Consider the following 16,851-nt stretch of genomic DNA (forward strand, 5'->3'; position numbering starts at 1 on the left):
CGGCAACATAACGGTTCCGGTAGCTCATGGAGATATCGGTGCAAAGGAAGTGTGACGGGAGCGTGTCATGCAAGGATGTTGGGGTGCTCCCGGATACCGGGTTCCCACATGTCGACGACGGTGCCAAGCGAGGGAAACAACTAACGTTCGCGGGAGGATACAACATCCAAACATGCATCTCATACAACACAAGAATTCGTTCTCAGACAGTCATCTCGTTGTTATACCTTCGAAGCATGCATTATCGGAACGGATCGAGTTCGGCGGTAGGGGTACATGTGTCGAAGGGGGAGTAGTTGTTCACGGGGTCGTTGTGGCAAGTAGTTGTTCACGGGGTCCTCGTGGGAAGTAGTCGTTCTCGCGAGGGTAGTGGAAGTAATTGTTCACGGCGTTGGTAGTTGTACATAGCAATCGTGGACGTTCGGGGTCACGGTGAGGAACTTGACGCATTGTTGAACTTGGCGTCCGAGGAATCCCGCGTAGTCGTACACGAGTCGTAGTCGAACTTGACGGTTCCGTTACACGGTTCTTCGGAGACGGTAATGGTGTATGGGTCTTTTGGCCCTGATAGTCGTACACACATCCGAAAAGGAACTCGGTGTTCCGATGCGGTGTAGGGGTACATGCCGATGTTCATCGTGGTACTTGGCGTTTCGTTCAGCACTCGTTCCAGCATCCGTGTGGTCTTGTCGGTGGTGTACTTGGCAATTTCTGAGGCGGCCTTGACCCATCCGTTCATAGAGGTACTTGGCGGTTTCGTTCAGTCGATCTTGCCTGTCTCGGTAACGTAGTTGTACAATAGTGTCATCGAACTTGTCGAACCCAAACTCTTGGAGGACCGTCGTGTTACTTGGCACTTGCGGTCTTGATAGCTTGAAGGGGTACTTGGCGGGTCCGAGGTCTCCGGCCGTAGTGGTACTTGCTGATATGGGTAGTCGAACTTGAGGTGCTCCTGGCGTCTGACTTGCGGCGTTGGACAAAACCATGGTGAGGTTCAGCAGCTACCCTACGTCCATGATGAAAAACAGAGCTCAGGTAGAGAGTCGAAGCAGCTAGCAGAGGGTGCGGGAAGCTAGAGATGACAACGCGATGGCCGGACGGTGGGGTCGCCGGAGGGCACAGAAGGGAGCTGTTGCCGTTCGTCCTGGCGCTTAACAGGAGGTCGCAGAAAGGACTTGGCAGCAGGGCCTCAGCAGCAGGGAGGCACGGCCAAGGCGGTGAGGCACAGTGCCATGGCGAGGTGACGATGCGGAAGATGGCGCTGCTGGCGGCGGCCATTACCAGAGGCGGGGAGGCCGGCGACGCTGGTGGGTCATGAGATGGAAGGCGCCAGGAGGAAGGAGGGAATCGGCCAGACGTGGCTGTGAGGGCCCCTGCGGGAGGAGGACGAGGGGGACCGAGTAGGACTGGGTTCCACGGGGAAGAGATGCGAGTGCAGCGCTGCGAGGGAGAAGGGGATCGAGCGATGGGTGCCTCTGGCGGCGCGAGGGAACAAGGAGGAGGGGCGCTGGGGATCGAGCTAGCTAGGGTTACCACGGGGCGCGGTTGGGCCTTGGAGGCCGGCCCAGCTGGGATGGGCTCTCTCTCCCTCTATCTCTTCTCATTAACAGAAGAAAGAAAGAAGAAAGAAAGGAAAGAGAGGAAAGAAAGAAAGAGAAAAGAAAAAAAGGAGAGAAGAGAAAGGATGAACAAAGAATTTGGGCACAGGGATTATTTTCCCTAGACTCACAAAATTGAGCTTGACCCAAGAAAAAAAGGAAAAGCACATGTGAGTGAAGTTTGGATTCAAACTCATTCGAATTATTTCAAATGGGTTCAAAAGTAAGGGGTGTTTGGAAGGCCCCAAAATGTTTGGATTTTTGGAGGAACCCCGGCAAAAGGGAAGAGAAATTTTTGGGCAAGGTTTTCAAGTTAAGCTTAAACTTGAAAAGACATGGGGAATATTGCAAGTGTGTTAATGGGTGATTCCAAAACAATGGAATTTTTAATATAGCCCCCTAATAATAGTAGGAGACTTTTATATGTTATAAAGAGAATTTCACCATGTGAACTCCCTCGATTTAATGGATCGAAGATCCATACGGTTTATTTGGTTGAGTTTTAAAACGGGTTGCATGATGACATGATGCAATGCACATGATGAATGCAATGAACCAAACAAAACACCAACGAATCTCAGAACCCATGGAAGGCATCTGAAGCTCCGGTCTTGGGGCGTTACACCCTGTGAGCTACCGGATCATCGGAATGTTGCCGTGGCATCATTTCCGTTTCGCCGCCGTGGCACCTTTTCTGTCATAGTTGCCGTGGCACCCCTTTCGTTTCCGCCATGATGTCAAAATGCTTCATATCATGCTCTTATTAACATTTTCATAATTATTGCATAAAACTTGCAAATGTCATCCGCATCATGATAACAACATCAAGAATGTTTAAAATTTTTGTTGCTTTAAATTGCTAAATGACATGTGGGGAGTTACCAGAATGGTTATTTGTTGTTTCTGGCCTCATTTAAAATGCCTAACTGTGTAGTTTTCATATGCTTCACCTCTTGCCATGCTTAACAACATTTAATATTGTTGGGTACATAAAGAAGAGAGAACTAAAGAATTGATGTGGTGTTTCGTCAATGTGCAACTCGTTGCATATTGAGCTCCACTTAATTTGTAGTATTGTTTGTGCACTTTGCCATGCCATGCCTCATTAAACCGGACATGCATCATACTTGGTTGCGTATCATGCCATGCTTATGTGATGGTTGTTTACTATGTTGCTTGCTTATTTCCGGGCTGCTTCTCTCGTTAGCTTCGGTTTCGTTCCGAAGTTGTGAGCAATCCGTTCGACTACGTCCATTTGCCTTCTTCATGGACTCGTTCTTCTTCCTAGCGGGATTTCAGGCAAGATGGCCATACCCTCGATATCACTTCTATCTTTGCTTGCTAGTTGCTCGCTCTATTGCTATGTCGCGGTACCTACCACTTGCTATATCATGCCTCCCATATTGCCATGTCAAGCATCTAACCCATCTTTCCTAGCAAACCGTTGTTTGGCTATGTTACCGCTTTGCTCGGCCCCTCTTATAGCGTTGCTAGTTGTAGGTGAAGATGAAGTTTGTTCCATGTTGGAACATGGATATTGTTGGGATATCATTATTATATCTTATTTACTTTAATGCATCTATATACTTGGTGAAGGGTGGAAGGCTCGGCCTTATGCCTGGTGTTTTTTTCCACTCTTGCCGCCCTAGTTTCCGTCATACCGGTGTTAGGTTCCTTGATTTTGCGTTCCTTACGCGGTTGGGTGTTATGGGAACCCCTTGATAGTTCGCTTTGAATAAAACTCCTCCAGCAAGGCCCAACCTTGGTTTTACATTTTCTAACAACCTAAGCCTTTTTCCCTTGGGTTTCCGGAGCCCGAGGGTCATCTTTATTTTAACCCCCCCGGGCCAGTGCTACTCTGAGTGTTGGTCCGAAACGGGCAACCTTCGGGGCCACCTTGGGGCAACTTGAGGGTTGGTTTTACTCGTAGCTTGACCTATCCGGTGTGCCCTGAGAACGAGATACGTGCGACTCCTATCGGGATTTGTCGGCACATCGGGCGGCTTTGCTGTTTTACCATTGTCGAAATGTCTTGTAACCGGGATTCCGAGACTGATCGGGTCTTCCCGGGAGAAGGAATATCCTTTGTTGACCGTGAGAGCTTGTGATGGGATAAGTTGGGACACCCTTGGAGGGTTTGAACTTTAGAAAGCCATGCCCGTGGTTATGGGCAGATGTGAATTTATTAATGTCCGGTTGTAGAGAACTTGACACTTAACTTAACTAAAATGCATCAACCGCCTGTGTAGCCGTGATGGTCTCTTCTCGGCGGAGTCCGGGAAGTGAACACGATTCTTGTGTTATGTTTGGACGTAAGTAGTTTCAGGATCACTTCTTGATCACTTATAGTTTCTCGACCGTGCGTTGCTTCTCTTCTCGCTCTTATTTGCGTATGTTAGCCACCATATATGCTAGTGCTTACTGCAGCTCCACCTCACTACCCTTTCCTACCCATAAGCTTAAATAGTCTTGATCTCGCGGGTGTGAGATTGCTGAGTCCTCGTGACTCATAGATACTTCCAAACAGTTGCAGGTGCCGATGATACCAGTGCAGGTGATGCAACCCAGCTCAGATGAGAGATCGATGAAGTCCTTGATCGTTGTTTTGTTTCGTTTCCTTTTGATCAATAGTGGAGCCCAGTTGGGACGATCGGGGATCTAGCATTTGGGGTTGTCTTCTTTTATTTTGGTTCCGTAGTCGGACCTTGATTGTATTTTGAATGATGTATGTTTAACTTGTATTTGTGTGAAGTGGCGATTGTAAGCCAACTCTGTATCCCTTTCTTATTCAGTACATGGGAAGTGTGAAGATTACCCCTCTTGCGACAAGCCTACCATGCGGCTATGCCTCTAAGTCGTGCCCCTACACGTGCAAGATATAGCCACATTGTGGGTGTTACAAGTTGGTAATCAGAGCCTTCCCCGACTTAGGAGCCCCCTGCTTGATCGAATCGCTGACGTTGTTGAGTCTAGAACAAAATGTTTTGAGTCTTAGGATTATATATATCGGAGAGTATGATTCTTTTTATTCGTCAGTCCATTCGTCGCTCTGGTGAGGCCTCCTGACGTAGAGTTTTGACTCTTCTATCCTCAAATTTCACTAATTTTTTTTAGGATCACGCGGGTATCTTGGAATTGTTCTGATGGTTTTGTGACGAGAAAATTATTCTTGGTGCCTCCTGACATTTAGGGATTGTGGCAGTGTCTTGGGGAGTTGAGCTCCGAGGTGTTGTGATCACAATTTTATCGTTGCAGTTCTGGAATACCTGAGTTCGCCGACATTGAAAATCTCTTTTATGCAGTTGTTGGTGAGATAACCTCGACACCACCCAGTACTGGGGCGGGAGTTCAGGAGTATTGCCACAACTCGTATAATGGATGCTTTTCGAAGGTTGAGGTACATGATTTCCAAAGGTTTCTTGGTTATGTGTTGAAGGATGGATACAACTGGATGTAGGTATTGTAAGTTTGGGTTAGATATTATGCTTCCCCAGTATCCCCAACACCTGATTGCATAACCAGAAAGTTTCAGGAGTTTATAAGTGGGAATTCAAGTAGCCCCTAGAATAATCTTTCCAACAGACACATGATATGATATGGGGTCTATCATATGTTTGTTCTGGCTTATTCTGCAAGCCAATCCTTTGTTTTGTTTTCAGTTGTGGTATTCGAGTTGCTTCAATGTCAAGTGTTGATTCCATACCTTTCCTAAGCAGTGTTCTCATATATCTATGTGGATGCTAATATTTCTTGTTTATCGAGATTGTCATGTTAATTCTTTCCAAATGGTGTGCTTCTCTTCAAGTGGATCCGATCATTTTCAACATCCGCAAGATCAATTCTAAGCTTTTTCTCAACGGTGTCCGTTTCATCCATCCCAAGTTGTCTTTGTTTTCCCGCCCTCCCACCCCTTGTTTCTTCAAGTACTCAGATTTCTTATTCAAGTATCCTTTTATTGATGGGAAGTCTCTCCATTCTTTTCTGTCAATGTTCTTATCCGGTGATTCTCAGGAAGATACTAATGGAGCCTCAAGTTCTTCATTATTCGTTCTCTTTCTTCCCCGGTGGATTTAAGTCAAGCTTTGTCGATCATATCCTTTCCTCGGTTCAAATGCTTTCTCACGCCGGTGCACCTCTTAATCATCCACTTCTCGCCATTCATTTGTTCAGGTGTGCTGAAGATATCTCAAAGATCCGTGTTTCCACTCTGCATTCGTTCAACCTATTCCGAGGTTGTTATCTCATTCAAGCCATTTAATTCAACCAGTGCAATCTCTCTTTTCAAGCAATCTCTTCAACGGTGTTTCTGTTGAGTGGGCCCTAACCCACAGGTCTTTCCCAGGATCTTACCTGACTCTTCTAATTTTCTAGGAATTACTCTCAAATTCATTTTCCAAGTTTGACGTAAGAATGAGTTATCATCAGTCAAATGCCTTCTCCAAGATCTTTCACATTCTTTTCATCATTGGTTCAACCTTTCTAATTTCCATTCCGGAGTGCCTCAACAATTCATGGTGGTGTTTCTCATCGTCATTCTCGGATTTTGAAGACCAAAGAGGAGTTCCTCTTAAATCCTTGCTATTCTTCCAAAGATTCATGGTTCTAGCTTGTTGACATCCTCTCATAATTGTTTTCGATTGTGAGAATTCTTTTCACCCATCCAGAGCAATTCAAGAGTCTTTTCAGTTTGATTCTCCGAAGACCATCATTGCGGTTTTATTCATTCTCAGCTTTCAGCTCTCATTCTCCAAATCTTACCGGTGCATCATTCAAGTTTTCTCTAATCAGATCGTGATCTGTTCGTTCTCATGTATTTAAATTCCCTCAAGTATCTTCATTCGTTCTCTAATTCTTCCCGGTGTTTCCTTATCTTTTCTTCGTTCATTTTCAATTCTTATGGTGGTTTGTTCAAGAATTCTCTTCCTTTGTTTTTCATATTAATTTATTCGTTGTTTCAATCCTACCGGTGGTTCGTTGAAGTCTTTTCTCAAGTTTGCGCTATATCTCTCTTAATCCTTTCTACGAGTATAAGTAGTATGCCAAATCCATTACTTGTCATCAATCTAAATTGGTGAAGGATACACATAAAATAATTCTTATTCTTGCTTCATCCAAATGATGGATTCATTCTTCCGTAGTGTGTTCTCAATGAGTAAATTCTCGGTTCCAAGTTGTTCATCTTTCTTTCCAGTGTTCCAAGTTTTCCGGATTATCTCGTTGCGAAGCTCCATCCAATCATTGCAAGGCTTCAATCTTATTCTTTTTATCCTTCAATTGTTCATCAAGAGTTTTCTCGGAGTTAGATCCTCCAAGCTATACTCTAAAATAAGCATGGTGTTCAACACATGTCTTGTTTTGAGGAGTTCAAGCATTCTTCATCTTTAATTCCGAAGTGCAATTCTTCCTACCTTATCTTTTGTGGTGGTGTTATGTCACTCTTGAAAATTTCCTTCATGCTTCATGATTCATAAGTTGTCCGGAATGACATATTATAAACCCATCAGTTTTCAATTCGTTCATGAGAACCTTTACAACCCATCAATCTCTTCTTTGGAACTATCTTGGGTTATTTTTCACCTAAAGCTTCTTCTCTAAGGATTGTTGCTATTTATGGTGCTCATAAATGACCCAAGTTCTTCATTTATCCTTCCGGTGAAATAAGTTTCTCGTCTTCATGTTTATATCAATCCAATCTATTGTTTTAGTATGTGGCAGAATTTCACCTCAAGATTTCGAGATGTTTTTCCATAAGCCCACAACAAGCTTACTCTTTTCGTTGTTGGTTTTCCAACAACTCCGTTCGACCCTTCTCCTAAAGATGCTTTTCAAGCTCATTTGAGGTAGAAGATGTTGTTTTCTCCTCCGTTCTTTTGATTCCATTCTTACATTTGTTCCGGAGGCATTGTGATGTTGCTCTCTTCGACCCATCATCTTGTTTTGTCAAGATCATATTCAATTCCTTCCATTTACAATCGGAGTGCTGCCCAAATTATATCATTCTTATTCCTTCTCTATCTTCTTTTGACCGGAGTGTTGTCGTAATTGATCTTTATCGTTCCTTGTACATCTCGTTTCAACCGGAGTGCTTGCATGTACATCTTGTCCATTGCAACCTTTTTCTTATGTCTTTCAACCTACAACGTTCTAGTAATGTTCCTTGTTCCTGTTTTCTAATGGAATGTTTTCAACCTTGTTCATCATCGTTGTATTCTTTCTTTCAAGTTTTCTACCTCTCAAGGTTCTTTGGTTTCACTCATTTGTCAAAGAAGCAACTTAGTTTTACCTTTTCCCCTCCCTCTTCCGTTTTCCCCGGTGCCATCCTAGATCTCGGGACGAGATCCTCTCATAGTGGTGGAGTGTTGTGACGCCCCAAGACCGACGCTCCAGACGTCTTCCATGTTTTCGTTGTCGCTGTGTGTTTATTATGTTTGTTGCATTATCATAATTGTTTTGCATATTTCATTCCTATATGTTTATGCCATGATCATGTTGGGTGCCTTGTCACATCTTTGCTTCTTGCACCATGCCCATTTCACTTGTTATGCCATGTGTTGCATTGTACCCCTTGTTTCCTCTCTCAACCTATCAATGCATTATTGCCTCCTCCTTCCTTCTTCTTTCTTTCTTTTTTGGCAAGTGACATTTTTATTCCTCCAAAAAGTTCAATACTTTCCTATCTATTTTAGACCATGTCCTCAACCCCTCTACCAAATCTGACCCCATTTGGGACTTGTTTTGGTTGGATTAAAAAAATGACTCAAGTTTGAATTTAATTCAAACATGAATTATTTTTCTATCCTTAAAAATGCCCAAACCATTTTATTAAAATCCTTCATAAATCCAGGACCTCATATTTATCCTTATATCATTCTACTTATCTGCCAAACCCTCTGAGCATTTCTTCCAATGTTCTATTCATATTATATATGGATAAGAAGAACAATAGAAGGAGAGAGAGAGAGAGATCCCAACCCACCAGGTCGCTTAGGCCCAGCTAGGCCATCCTTCACTGCAGCCCCGGCCCATCTTCCCCCGTAGCCCACTAGACCGGCCCACCTCCTCCTTAACCTAGCGCCAGGGAGCCTTCTCTCGATCCCCATCTCTTTCCCTGGAGCGCCGCCAAGCCTTCGTCCCTCTCCCTCGATGCCCTCCTTCTTCCTGGCGATGCCCTTGCTGCCTCCCCTCCTCCACGTCGCTGCCTCCCCATGGCGTCGCATCCGGCCTCCCGCGCCAGAGACCCTCTGCATGAGCCCTGCCCGATCCCCTCGTCCTTCTCTTCTGTCGCGCGCCCGCAGTGCCGGCCGCCGCGCCCTTCTTCCTTACCTTCCCCCGCGCCGGAGCAAGCCGCCACCGCCTGCGTTCCCCAGTCGGCGTCCACCTCCCCTTCTCTCCTGTGCCGCAAGTGCTCAAGCCCCCGCTCCGCGCCAGCCCTTGCCCTGCCGTCCGCCGGCCCGGCGAGCCGGACCTCTCCGTCGCCCGCGCCAGCGACCTCCACGCCTCCCCATCATCATCTCCGGCAGGAAGATGCCGCCAAGCTCCGCCCCACGCCCGAGCACCTCTACTGCGAGCTCGCCTGACCCGCGCGGTCATGGCACCGCCGGCCTCCATGGTGTGCCTGCGCCCTGCCCTCCTCATCGTCCTGCTCATTCTGGTCATGGGACATGGACGTGCATTGCCGCTAGCCTCTGGTGCGCGCGTCCCATCTCCCATGTCGCATCCCGGCAACACTTTCGTGTTCGAGCCCACCGCTGCACCTTTGCACCACAACGTTGGTCGCTGCACACCAAGTACCCTGGATCGCCAATTCGTCTACCGCCTTCAAGTGAACGACTACCGTGGATGTGTGCCGGTGCCATTTGGAATCGTCGGGCCCGTCAAGACCCATACCTGGATCATCAAGTACTGTCTCCCGGATTCCCCAAGTACCCGGATTCCCCAAGTACCTCGCCATCGGTGTCCCTCAAAGATTGATGTTGGAACATGCACGACTACGCAGATTCGCCAAGTACCACGACGCCCCCGAAGAGTTCGGATTCGACAAGTCCGATGTCGCGCTTGTACAACTACGCTGCCGAGACCGAGACCGGTGAAACCGACCTTGTAACGCTATGCAAAGTACCTCTATTGGTGACCCGAACATCTACAAACCGTGTACAACTACCACTGCTGTGATTTTAACAAGGAAACGTGTACCTCTACCGTCGCCAATATCGCGAGTTCCTCTACCGTCGTCATGTACCACTACTTCCCCTACTACCGCCGCGGAACGACTACTTCCTCTACTTCCCTCGACAAACTCGTTTCGCCCCAAAAAACGCACGCTTCGATGTTATAGCCATCGGGACGACGCCCGTGAACGAATGCATGTGATGTATGAGATGATCGTGGTTGCACCGTGTTCGAGTTGTTCTTTGTGAGTTCCTCGTTGCCTTGCCGTCGACATGTGGGAACCCGGTATCCGGGAGCACCCCATCATCTTGCATGACACACTCACACCCACTTCCTTTTGCACCGGTATCCCTGTGAGGTACCGGATCTTTGGAATGTTGCCGTGGCATCATTTCCGTTTCGCCGCCGTGGCACCTTTTCTGTCGTAGTTGCCGTGGCACCCCTTTCATTTCCGTCACGATGTCAAAATGCTTCATATCATGCTCTTATTAACATTTTCATAATTATTGCATAAACCTTGCAAATGTCATCCACATCATGATAACAACATCAAGAATGTTTAAAATTGTTGTTGCTTTAAATTGCTAAATACATCGGTATGTATTATTTCCAATAAGTCATTAGCTCGCTCCATTGTTCCGGAGAATGGAGTTTTAGTCATCTTGCCCATGAGGCATGGTTCGCAACTATCAAATGAATCATAATCAAGTGATTCCAAAAGTCCATCAGCATGGAGTTTCTTCATGCGTTTTACACCAATATAAACTAAAAGCAGTGCCACAAATATGTTGCACTATCAATATCAACTTTGCATCTTTTGGCATCAATATTATGAATATGTGTATCACTACTATCGAGATTCAATAAGAATAGACCACTCTTCAAGGGTGCATGACCATAAAAGATATTACTCATATAAATAGAACAAGCATTATTCTTTGATTTAAAAGAATAACCGTCTCACACTAAACAAGATCCAGATATAATGTTCATGCTGAACGCTGGCACCAAATAACAATTATTTAGGTCTAATACTAATGCCGAAGGTAGATGTAGAGGTAGCATGCCGACGGCGATCACATCGACCTTGGAACCATTCCCGATGCACATCATCACCTCGTCCTTAGCCAATCTTCGTTTAATCCATAGATCCTATTTCGAGTTATAAATATGAGCAACCGAACCAGTATCAAATACCCAGGCGCTACTACGAGCATTAGTAAGGTACACATCAATAACATGTGTATCAAATATACCTTTGTTCACTTTGCCATCCTTCTTATCCGCCAAATACTTGGGGCGGTTCCGCTTCGAGTGACCAGTCCCTTTGCAGTAGAAGCACTCAGTTTCAGGCTTGGGTCTAGCTTTGGGCTTCTTCCTAGGAGTGGCAACTTGCTTGCCATTCTTCTTGAAGTTCCCTTTCTTTCCGTTGCCTTTTTTCTTGAAACTAGTGGTCTTGTTAACCATCAACACTTGATGCTCCTTCTTGATTTGTACCTCCGCAACCTTAGGCATTGCGAAGAGCTTGGGAATTGTTTTTTGTTCATTCCTTGCATATTATAGTTCATTATGAAGCCTTTGTAGCTTGGTGGCAGTGATTGAAGAACTCTGTCAATAACACAACCAACTGGAAAATCAACTCCCAGCCGAGTTGAGTGATTATAATACCCGGACATTTTCAGTATGTGTTCACTGACATAACTGTTCTCCGCCATCTTGCAACTATATAACTTGTTGGAGACTTCATATCTCTCAACCCGGGCATTTGCTTGAAATGTTAACTTCAACTCTTGGAACATCTCATATGCTCCATGACCTTCAAAACGTCTTTGAAGTCCCGGTTCTAAGCCGTAAAGCATGGCACACTGAACTATAGAGTAGTCATCAGATCGAGCTTGCTAGACGTTCATAACATCAGCTTCAACTCCTGCAGCAGGCCTTTCACCTAGCAGTGCATAAAGGACATAATTCTTCTGTGCAGCAATGAGGATAATCCTCAAGTTACGGACCCAGTCCATGTAGTTTCTACCATCATCTTTCAACTTATATTTCTCTAGGAACGCATGAAAATTCAGGGAAACGGTAGCTCGGGCAAAACTATAAGACTAAGTTCATGATAAATTAAGTTCAATTAATCATATTCCTTAAGAACTCACACTTAAATGGACATCCCTCAAGTCATCTAAGTGATACGTGATCCAAATCAACTAACCCATGTCCGATTATCACGTGAGATTGGGTAGTCATCAATGGTGAACATCTTTATGTTGATTGCTACCTCTTGAGCATGCGTTGGTTTTCCCTTGAAGAGGAAAGGGTGATGCAACAAAGTAGCGTGAGTATTTCCCTCAGTTTTGAGAACCAAGGTATCAATCCAGTAGGAGACAACGCACAAGTCACCTAGTACCTACACAAACAATCAAGAACCTTGCAACCAACGTGATAAAGGGGTTGTCAATCCCTTCACGGTCACTCGCAAAAGTGAGATCTAATAGAGATAGTAAAGTAAATATTTTTGATATTTTTGTTGTATAGATTGGAAAGTAAAGATTGCAAAATAGTAAACGAGATGTGATGTAAATATAAGAGATGTAATATAATAGGAAAGAGACCTGGGGTCCATAGGTTTCACTAGTGGCTTCCCTAAAGATAGCATGTATTATGATGGGTGAACAAATTACTGCCGAGCAATTGATAGAAAAGCGCATAGTTACGAAGATATCTAAGGCAATGATCATGAATATAGGCATCACGTCCGTCTCAAGTAGATCGAAACGATTCTGTACCTACTACTATTACTCCACACATCGACCGCTATCCAACATGCATCTAGAGTATTAAGTTCATAAGAACAGAGTAACGCACTAAGCAAGATGACATGATGTAGAGGGATAAAGTCAAGCAATATGATATAAAACCCATCTTTTTATCCTCGATGGCAACAATACAATATGTGCATTGCTGCCCCTACTGTCAATGGGAAAGGACACCGCAAGATTGAACCCAAAGCTAAGAACTTCTCCCATTGCAAGAAAGATCAATCTAGTAGGCCAAACTAAACCGATAATTCAATGATACTTGCAAATATATCAAATCATGCATATAAGAATTCAGAGAAGAACCAAATAATATTCATAGATAATCTTGTTCATAAATCCACAATTCATCGGATCTCGACAAACACACCGCAAAAGAGTATTACATCGAATAGATCTCCAAGAACATCGAGGAGAACTTTGTATTGAGAATCAAAGAGAGAGAAGAAGCCATCTAGCTAATAACTATGGACCCGAAGGTCTGTGGTAAACTACTCACGCTTCATCGGAGAGGCAATGGTGTTGATGTAGAAGCCCTCCGTGATCAATTCCCCCTCCGACAGATCGCCCGAAAAGGCCCCAAGATGGGATCTCACGGGTACAGAAGGTTGCCGCAGTGGGGAAGTGGTTTCGTGGCTCTCCCTGATGTTTCTAGGGTATAAGAGTATATATAGGCGAAAGAAGTATGCCGATGGAGCTACGAGGGGCCCACGAGGGTGGGGGACGCGCCCTCCTGCCTCGTGCCTTCCTCGTGGAGTTCCATACTTCAACTCCAAGTCTTCTGGATTGCGTTCGGTCCAAGAAAGATTATCACGAAGGTTTCATTCCGTTTGGACTCCGTTTGGTTTTCCTTTTTTGCAAAACTCTAAAATAGGCAAAAAAATAAAAACTGGCACTGGGCCTCCGATTAATAGGTTAGTCCCAAAAATAATATTACAGAGCATATTAAAGCCCATTAAACATCCAAAACAGATAATATAATAGCATGGAACAATAAAAAAATTATAGATACGTTGGAGACGTTTCAAGCATCCCCAAGCTTAATTCCTGCTCGTCCTCGAGTAGGTAAATGATAAAAACAGAATTTTTGATGTGGAATGCTACCTAACATAATTATCAATGTAATTTTCTTTATTGTGGCATGAATGTTCAGTTCCAAAAGATTCAAGACAAAAGTTTAATATTGACATAAAAACAAAAACACTTCAAGCATACTAACAAAGCAATCATGTCTTCTTAAAATAACATGGCCAAAGAAAGCTATCCCTACAAAATCATATAGTATGACTATGCTCTATCTTCATCACACAAAATATTAAATCATGCACAACCCCGATGACAAGCCAAGCAATTGTTTCATACTTTTGATGTTCTCCAACTTTTTCAATTTTCACGCAACATATGAGCGTGAGCCATGGATATAGCACTATGGTGGAATAGAATGGTGGTTGTGGAGAAGAAAAAAAAGGAGAAGATAGTCTCACATCAACTAGGCGTATCAACGGGCTATGGAGATGCCCATTAATAGATATCAATGTGAGTGAGTAGGGATTGCCATGCAACAGATGCACTAGAGCTATAAGTGTATGAAAGCTCAACAAAAGAACTGCACGCATGATCCTAGGGGGATAGACTAGTAGGAGAACACCATCGCTCATCCCCGACCACCACTCACAAGGAAGACAATCAATAAATAGATCATGCTCCAACTTCATCACATAACGGTTCACCATACGTGCATGCTACGGGAATCACAAACTTTAACACAAGTATCTCTCAAATTCACAACTACTCTACTAGCATGACTCTAATATCACCATCTTCATATCTCAAAACAATCATAAAGAATCAAACTTCTCATAGTATTCAACGCACTTTATATGAAAGTTTTTATTATACCCATCTTGGATGCCCATCATATTAGGACTAGTTTTATAGCCAAAGCAAATTACCATGCTATTCTAAAAGACTCTCAAAATAATATAAGTAAAGCATGAGAGATCAATAATTTCTATAAAATAAAACCACCACCATGCCCTAAAAAGATATAAGTGATGTACTAGAGGAAAATTATCTAGCTCAAAAGATACAAGTGAAGCACATAGAGTGTGGGGGCGCGCCTACCCCCTTGGGCGCGCCCTCCTGCCTCGTGGCTTCTTCGTGGAGTTCTAGACTTCGATTCCAAGTCTTCTGGATTGCTTTCGGTTCAAGAAAGATCATCGCGAAGGTTTCATTCCGTTTGGACTCCGTTTGTGTCGTGGAATTGTCACGACAGATGTCCTAGTTGAAAGGACTTAGTCGTGAGGCCAACACATCTATGTGGTAGCTTGAGAGGGGTTGAGCGGAATCGAGAGACACAACACAAGTCAGGGATTTAGACAGCTTCGGGCCCCGGGAAACATCATCTGGTAACAACCCTACATGCTATTTGTGGCTAGGTTTCATTATCATCACGAGGGAGTCGCCGTAAACCAGCTCTCCTAGTTATGTCTAGCCCTAAGATTATTTCTCCTCTCTTCTCCCTTTTGGGGTGCCCTGCCCCTCCTTATATAAGTTGAAGGGGCGGGTTACATGTAGAGTCCAACTCGGATTAAGACTTAAACTATTCCGACTTCTCTTCATGGGCTTCTTAACGTCTTGGGCTTCATAACATCTCGGGCTTCATAACGTCTCGGCTTACTAACCCCAGGCAACTCTGTCTACCGGGTTATGACTGTCAACCGGGTTATGACTGTCTTCCGGGTTATGACTGTCTGCCGGTTTATGATGGTTTGCCGGGTTATGATTGTCTACCGGGTTATGACTTCCTGCCGGTTTATGATTGTCTGCGGGGTTATGACTTAACACCTACCGGGTTATCATCTGACTTAACACCTGCTGGGTTATCATCTGACTTAACACCTGCCGGGTCATACCGCGGGGTATATCCCTGACATTAACCCCCAGTTTAATGTGGATTTATCCATGTTATACTGATCCTAAGCATCTTTAAATCCTTGTCATTTCCTTCTAGAAAATCTGGGTCAATAGGCCAGCTTCATAATCAATTGGCTGACATTGGTTTCTCACAGAAAAAAATTATGAAGAATAATTCATTTGACTCAGCTCCCAATGCTTAACAAAAATATTGGTCCTCGAAATACTCATCTGATATTCAGCCGGTTTAAGGATGTAGAACTTGCCGGTTTATAAATATTTGATGGCAGCGGGTCATAATTGTAGTTAACATCAAGCTTGAAAATATACCTCTTATATGCCTATCACTTGTAGCCTCCAAGTCTTAAGAAGGTAACGTAGTAACAACTTAAGAATTGCTTCAATATGAATGTCACAAGCTTGAAGACATCCAGGTTGTTCATCTCAATCACTAGTCAGAACTGAGTATTCCACATATGTAGCCCCTAAGTGCCGGGTTGTCATGCTTGTAGCAACCTGGGACTTGTAATTTCCTTATGCTCATAAAAACTTCAACCAGTGTAGCCCCCAAGGGCCGGGTCATTATGCAATAATGAGCAGGGACTTTGTAGATATGATCATGTAAACTTGAGCAGCAACGTGTAGCCCCCAAGGGCCGGCTCAGCAAGATAATACTGAGTTGGGACTTTATATATGAACTTCATTGAAAATAACATCATATGATATGACCCCACCATGGGGCTTGAACCCACGTCCACAAGGTTAAGAGTTTTGTGCTTTACCATTTGAGCAGTGGACCCTTCAATATAATGGATTAAGATTTGTGTACCTTGAATTGTTGATAGGAGCAATTGGTAGCCCCCAAGGACCGGCTCATTATGATGTGATGAGTCGGGTCTTCAATAAGGCCAGTAAAATGACTTTGCATTAGCCCCCAAGTATCATGGTGCATGATTCACTACAAAAAAAAATACACTTCCGTGATGATACGTGTTTGTCACAGTAGGCCGCTTTTTTTGTCATGCATGTACATCCATGACAAATTTATGACAGAATCAAGATAGTCATACCTGTGCTATCGTAGAAGTGCTCCATGACATTACCAAAATTATCATCACGGAAGTGTCCACTTCCATGACGATAAATCACGCGTCACAGAAGTGCTTTCGTCAAGGGTGACCGACATGTGGCATCCACCGTAACGGAACGCCGTTAAGCTATTGGGTCGGATTTTGGATCCAATAACCCGTTAACAGCCCCGACCAATGGGGATTTTCCACGTGTAAAATCATCATTGGCTGGAGGAAACACGTGTCGGCTCATCGTTGGGACAGATGTCAACCACTCATTGG

Source organism: Triticum urartu, chromosome 1 (genome assembly GCF_003073215.2).
Source record: "Triticum urartu cultivar G1812 chromosome 1, Tu2.1, whole genome shotgun sequence".
In the NCBI taxonomy this organism is placed as follows: domain Eukaryota; kingdom Viridiplantae; phylum Streptophyta; class Magnoliopsida; order Poales; family Poaceae; genus Triticum; species Triticum urartu.